This window comes from Octopus bimaculoides, chromosome 2 (genome assembly GCF_001194135.2).
Source record: "Octopus bimaculoides isolate UCB-OBI-ISO-001 chromosome 2, ASM119413v2, whole genome shotgun sequence".
Classification (NCBI taxonomy): Eukaryota; Metazoa; Mollusca; class Cephalopoda; order Octopoda; family Octopodidae; genus Octopus; species Octopus bimaculoides.
In genome coordinates this window covers 41,884,195-41,890,418 of record NC_068982.1, presented here as the reverse complement: position 1 = coordinate 41,890,418, position 6,224 = coordinate 41,884,195, and the positions used below count along the sequence as shown (strand labels likewise).

At 37.3% G+C, this 6,224-nt stretch overlaps 1 protein-coding gene across 3 annotated transcripts in view; it reads left to right on the top strand.

Moving 5' to 3' along the window:
* Positions 1–6,224, top strand: part of LOC106880541 (uncharacterized) — a 31,064-nt gene that overhangs the window by 1,071 nt on the left and 23,769 nt on the right. Inside the window, exon 1 of one of the 3 annotated variants that reach the window (XM_052976801.1) lies at positions 5,034–5,054. The exons of the other annotated variants lie outside the window; for them this stretch is intronic. The gene's annotated coding sequence lies outside the window, so the exon portion shown is untranslated. Of the gene's footprint in view, positions 1–5,033; positions 5,055–6,224 lie in introns of those variants that run through there. 3 annotated transcript variants of the gene reach the window in all.

Below are 6,224 nucleotides of genomic sequence, written 5' to 3'. Positions count from 1 at the left end.
TTACAATATTTCTGTTGAGATGATGTGTGTTTCTTTCAATTAATTTTAAATATAGCAGTGTCCCAAATTTTCTGCGGTGGGCGGATTTTTTTTAATGCAAGCACATTTGTTTTGTTTTTTCAACATTAAATTAATGTTAATATTCGATTTGATAAATACCTTGAAACTGAGGAACCCAGTGGTTTTCAATAATTAAACAAGGCGTAAACCAGATTGCACATAATTACATCAGCCGTTTCTCTCGTTTCACTTTCTTTTCATCCCAATAAAATATAACGAACGTCTGTTCCCTTGACGTGCTGGATTGATATTTTTAATCGATAAGATGTATTCCTTATTTCAAAAATAGATTCTTTGTGTGTGACATGTTGTTGCGCACGTAAGCAATATTATTGTGTTGATGTTGTTCAGTCCCACCCAAGTTAGCCTGATTGAGCAGACGTATGATGAAAGGCGTTCCTCTCACGACCATTGCACATTTTTTTGCATATCTAGGACTACAGTAGCCAGTGTATCGTTCCTTTATACAGGACGATAGTGTGTGATTTGAAAGGATTTGATTGCTCCTTCTAGTCAAATAAACGCACAGAAGCTGTCCTTAGCTTTTAATATATGTTGTGTAATGTACACACACGTACATCCCCATATGTACATAATACATATATTGAGTGTGTATGTGTGTGTTTCTGTGTCGGAGTATTTAGTATAGCACGAGCTGTGTGACCCTTCCGTACTTAACAGATGCTTGCTTGCTATTTCCCATAAGCGTTTGTATTCCTTTTTTGTTTCGCGGATCTCTCTCTCTCTCTTAGTTGAATGATTGTGACAATTTACTCTCTCTGCATATTTGACCCGCCCACATAACTCCAGCAGTTCTTGTAACACTAAGTTTTGATTGCTAAGATGACGTATTTGAATTTAATCAAGATAAAAGACGGTTTTTATATATTTCTGATACAAACATATCATCTAATTGGATGTAATTACGTTTTTAAAAAAATTTTAGATAGTCAATGGAACTTAGTTGGAATGGTAAAATACAAATAGCATAACCGTTTTGCTATTACTGGAATGTTATCTTGTATATCAGGTGAATGAGTGTATATATTCAATCTACTCTTTCGTTGTCCTAGTGACCTAATCTAAAGTTTTTTATTTATTTATTTATTTTCCTGAAGCTATTAATTAGTTTTAATTATTTTCATAAAGCCTTCTGAATGGACTTGGTAGAGGAAAACAGAAAGAAGCCCATCGCGCGCGCGCGTGTGAGTGTGTCCCCTGCCTCTGCTTGACAACCTGTGTTGGTTTGTTTGCGTCCCCATAACTTAGCTGATTGACAAAAGAGATCAAAAGAATGAGTACCGAACTTTCAAAAAAATAAGTGCTGGGATCGATCTATTTGACTAATGGCTTCAAGGTGGTGCCCCAGCATGGCTGCAGTATAATGACTGACTCGAGTAAGAAATAAATTTTGTGAATTTGTACAGAGAAAATAGGAATAAAACAAACTAAACACAGCTGACTCAATGTTGTCACCTTAATCCTCCTATCTTCTGGTGAAATGGTTGATAAAATATGAGTAACATATGATATTTGATCCATAATCAGACAGATAAGAAAGTTTCTCAAAAACGACGACTTTGTTTTCCTTAAAGTTTCAGGAACAAAACATCACTAGTGTGTAATGACAGCAAGAAAGCTCCTAATTGATCTAGCTGTGTGAAACCTTTCATAATGGTCACAAAAAAGGGAAAGAGAGGTTCTGACTTGTCAAAGAGCTGGTTATTTATAACCATACTCAAGGTTCAGTTTTTTTGCCCCTACACTCTTCCCCACTTATGCACCAACGACTTGCTTGGCGTCAACTGCATCAATATTGACTTCACTGAATATATGACTACCTTTTATCCATTACCCTCCTCGACCAAGCATCATCCACATCTTTATCTAGGTACCTCATGCAATACCTCCACAGTCTTCATGAACAAAGTCATCGAAATATTCTCCAGTTGACCATAGACAGGAAACTATCTGAACTGGTCACTTTGTAAGGTTTAACATTTTGCACTTGACGGCTGCATACATTTCATTGTAAGAGAAGTGAATGGAAGGACAGAGTTCGTGGAATGTGTGTGGAAACTGAAACTGGTGGGGAAGCAAACAATTACTGCTCTTCCAACCCTTAGTTACTGCCCTCCTCACACTCTTTTCATCTAGTTCCTCCATACACCTCTTCACTCTAGATGTTAAATCCCTATACGTTATCAGCCGACACGAGGCTAATCTTCTCATCCTTGAGTATTTTTAAGATCATCACACTAACCTCAAACCAAGCACCTCTGCTTTCCTTTGTCTTGCTGAATTTATTGTTTTCCTTTCCATGGCAAATTTTACCAGCAGATCACTAGGATAGGCCTGGCTATGTTAACCTCTTTGTAGGTTACATCAGGGCTCAAGTCTTTGCCTGGCTCACAGGTCCCACTTCCGAACTTTATAGTAAACACATCGAGGATGGCATCAGGACCACCTCTTTCACTCATACTTAATTCACTACTTTCATTAACTTCATCAATCATTTCCACCTAGCCCTCAAGTTCTCTTCAACCATCTCCTCCTCCTCTGTCATCATTGATCACCTAAACTCTCCCTTTCCACATCTATTTTCTATAATTCACCTGACTCCTCAGCTTCACCTCTTCCCACCCCAGCCACTCTAAATCTTCCATCATAAATCCTACTCCTTCACTGCTTCTGTAGCTATGATCTTGATTTTGTAACCCAGTCCTATCTGATGGCTGTCCAGTTTGTGCATTGAGGTTATCCTCAGACTGTTGTCAATAATGCCTTTCATGCACATAACATTGATTGCATTTTGGCACTCATGCCCCACACCTATCCCACCCATAAGTGTCCTTCCGTCTCGCCTTCCACCCTAATACCTTATCTCCTCAACATTTCATCTTGTGCACTTTCCCCTTACTCTACTTAAATCCTACTGCTTCCTCCTTATTCCATAAATGACACCCCCTCCCCTACTTCAAAGGGATCCCTAATCTGTGTGATCTTTTTGCTTGCAGCTCCTCTAACCCTCCTGACATGCAACCCATACCTTTCCCCTACTCCTGAACCCAGTGTAACACTTGCCTTTACACTCAGAACACTACTACCCTTCTTGGACCCAACAGCATCACTTCCTTATATACTGGTTTCAAATTTTGGTCTAAGGTCAGCAATTTTGGGAGAGGAATTAAGTTGATTATCTCAACCCTAGTGTTCAACACAGGTACTTATTTTATCAGCCCCAGAAGGATGAAAGGTAGAGTCAACTACAGCAGAGTTTGAACTGAGAATGTAAGAGTGGATGAAATGCCACTAAACATTTTGCTTGGTGTGCTAATGATTCTTCCAGATCACTGCCTTATTGCTTCCATATATATTTCAGACCATTTCACCTGCATCAATGAAAACATTATTTACCAATGAAAACAGCTATGTAGTCTTCTATAACTGGGAAAACTGGCCATAGGTTAGGTAATCATATATCACTGAACATTTCCATTACATCTACATAAACAGCATCACATCACCAGTCAAAGGCCACTTCAGCTCTCCTGCTCACACTGTTTCCCATCTCTCAGTCTGTGGCATTTTTTCACATCTGCTTCATCTATTGAAATGAATAGGCGCAGGAGTGGCTATGTGGTAAGTAGCTTGCTTACCAACCACATGGTTTCGGGTTCAGTCCCACTGCGTGGCACCTTAGGCAAGTGTCTTCTACTATAGCCTCGGGCTGACCAAAGCCTTGTGAGTGGATTTGGTAGACAGAAACTGAAAGAAGCCCGTCGTATATATATATATATATATATATATATATATATATATATATATATATATATATATATATATATATGTATGTGTGTTTGTGTTTGTCTCCCCACCATTGCTTGACAACCGATGCTGGTGTGTTTGCGTCCCCGTAACTTAGCAGTTCGGCAAAAAGAGACCGATAGAATAAATACTAGGCTTACAAAGAATAAGTCCTGGGGTTGGTTTGCTCGACTAAAGGCGGTGCTCCAGCATGGCCGCAGTCAAATGACTGAAACAAGTAAAAGAGAGTAAAGTGTACCTCATCTTCTGTCTTGGCTTTCATGGCTCTCATAACCTATTATCTACCCATCATTTCCTTAGCAACCAACTGATTACAGAGCATGGAACCCTGTCAAAGACCTTTGTTAGGTCAATCAAAATATGGTAGATAAATATTTACTCCTAGTTAAGTACATCCACAGTTATCTCATTAGGCAGAGGACATCAGTAGCACTAATTCAAACTGCTTTTCCTCTCGGTTAATTCTCTTACATACCAGTTGTGCTATGTCTCTTTCAGTAACAACATGCATGTGAATGTGTGTTTAGATAAATAGGTAGGTCAGTCTGTTGGTCAATCAACTTATGTTGTTCTAAGTTACATCCTTTTTGACTTTACATAGTTTTTTTAAGAAATTAATGGAAAAAATAAGCCTTAACTTTCGTCAATTTATCCAACTTTATGTTGATCTCAGTTAACATATTTAAAAGCATAGGAATCTAAAAACACCTAAAAATCAATACTGAATGGAAAATCAAATAAAATAGATGTGAAAATAAGTACAAACCGTTATTTAAAACAGATATATACTTATAAATGTTTTTTAATGATTTTTTTTGTTATATTGTTTTTCAAGTCACATATGTTGGAGCCAATTAACAATGTAAATTGAGGTACACATGTGTATATATATATATATATATATATATATATATATATATATATATATATATATATGTATATATATAAACAGAATGGATTTCAGTTTCAAAACAACCCCTCCTCCGAACTTGTTCCACATGTCAGATGTCAAAGAGATTGTAGAACAATGTGAGATGAAGCACTTTGCCTCAAGAACACCACAACACACCTGGTCCAGGAATCAAACTCATGATCTCACAACCATGAGTGCTACACTCTAACCCACTAGTCCTGGTGCTCTCACAAACAAAGTGAGATATAATTAAGTAGGTAGACACTGATACATTTTGTAGCTTAGAGATTTTGAAGATGTGATAGTTTATTTTCAGAATGACATTGTAGGGTAGGTGTGAGTTGCTGGATCTGGTCAGTTTCAATGATAAAGGGTTAATGAATGATAGAGGTTTTAAAAAAATCAATATTTAAATGATGGAACAATGTATGTTTTTTATATGTTTATATGTATGTTTTGATAGTTTTTGGTTACATACACACACACATACAGGTAGATAGACACACACACACACACATATATATATATATGCATATAGACATAATAGGCACAGGCATGGTTGTGTGGTAAGAAGTTTCATTCCCAACCATATAGTCTCAGGTTCAGTACAACTGCATGACACCTTAGACAAGTGTCTTCTACTATATCCCTGGGCCAAATGAAGCCATGTGAGAGGATTTGGTAGGTAGAATCTGAAAGAAATCTATTGTGTGTGTGTGTGCTTGCATGTGTGTGCGTATATGCTTGTGTGTATACAGTTCTATATTTGAGAGATGAGGAATTATCTTGTTTGTTGTTAACACGCTACATTTCAGCTGATATACTCTCCAGCCTTCATCCTGCTCTTTCTGTTACTCTTCGAGCTTTATATGAATGCAATGATGTCATTACATTCAAGCCAGGTGGTATTAGTTTTGAGTCTCTACATTTACACAGGAAAGTTAGACGGTTTGAAAGATGAGCTAGTTTTTGATGGAGTTTCTCTGTATGTCTTATATCGGCTCCGTACCGATTAGATAATACAGTTCTATATTTGAGAGATGAGAAATTATGTACATTATTTACATTTGACAGATATTTATCCTCATCTTGTCAAATGTAAATAATGTGCTTGTGTGTATGCTTGCATGTGTGTGCTGCTGTCTCCTTGCCTTGTCTTCATGTGACAGCTGTAAATAAATGTCACCATGTTGCAAGTGGTGTCCTTCATTTCCAGCCTTCCATGTAAACATGTTTGGTCATGGGGAATACTACCTTACTTGGAAACAGGCGAGGGTTGGCAACAGGAAGGGCATCTTTCTATAGAAAATCCATCTCTGCAAATCCTATCTGAACCCATACAAGCATGGAAAAGTGAACACTAAATAATGATGATGATTATGATATATATATATATATATATATATATATATATATATATATA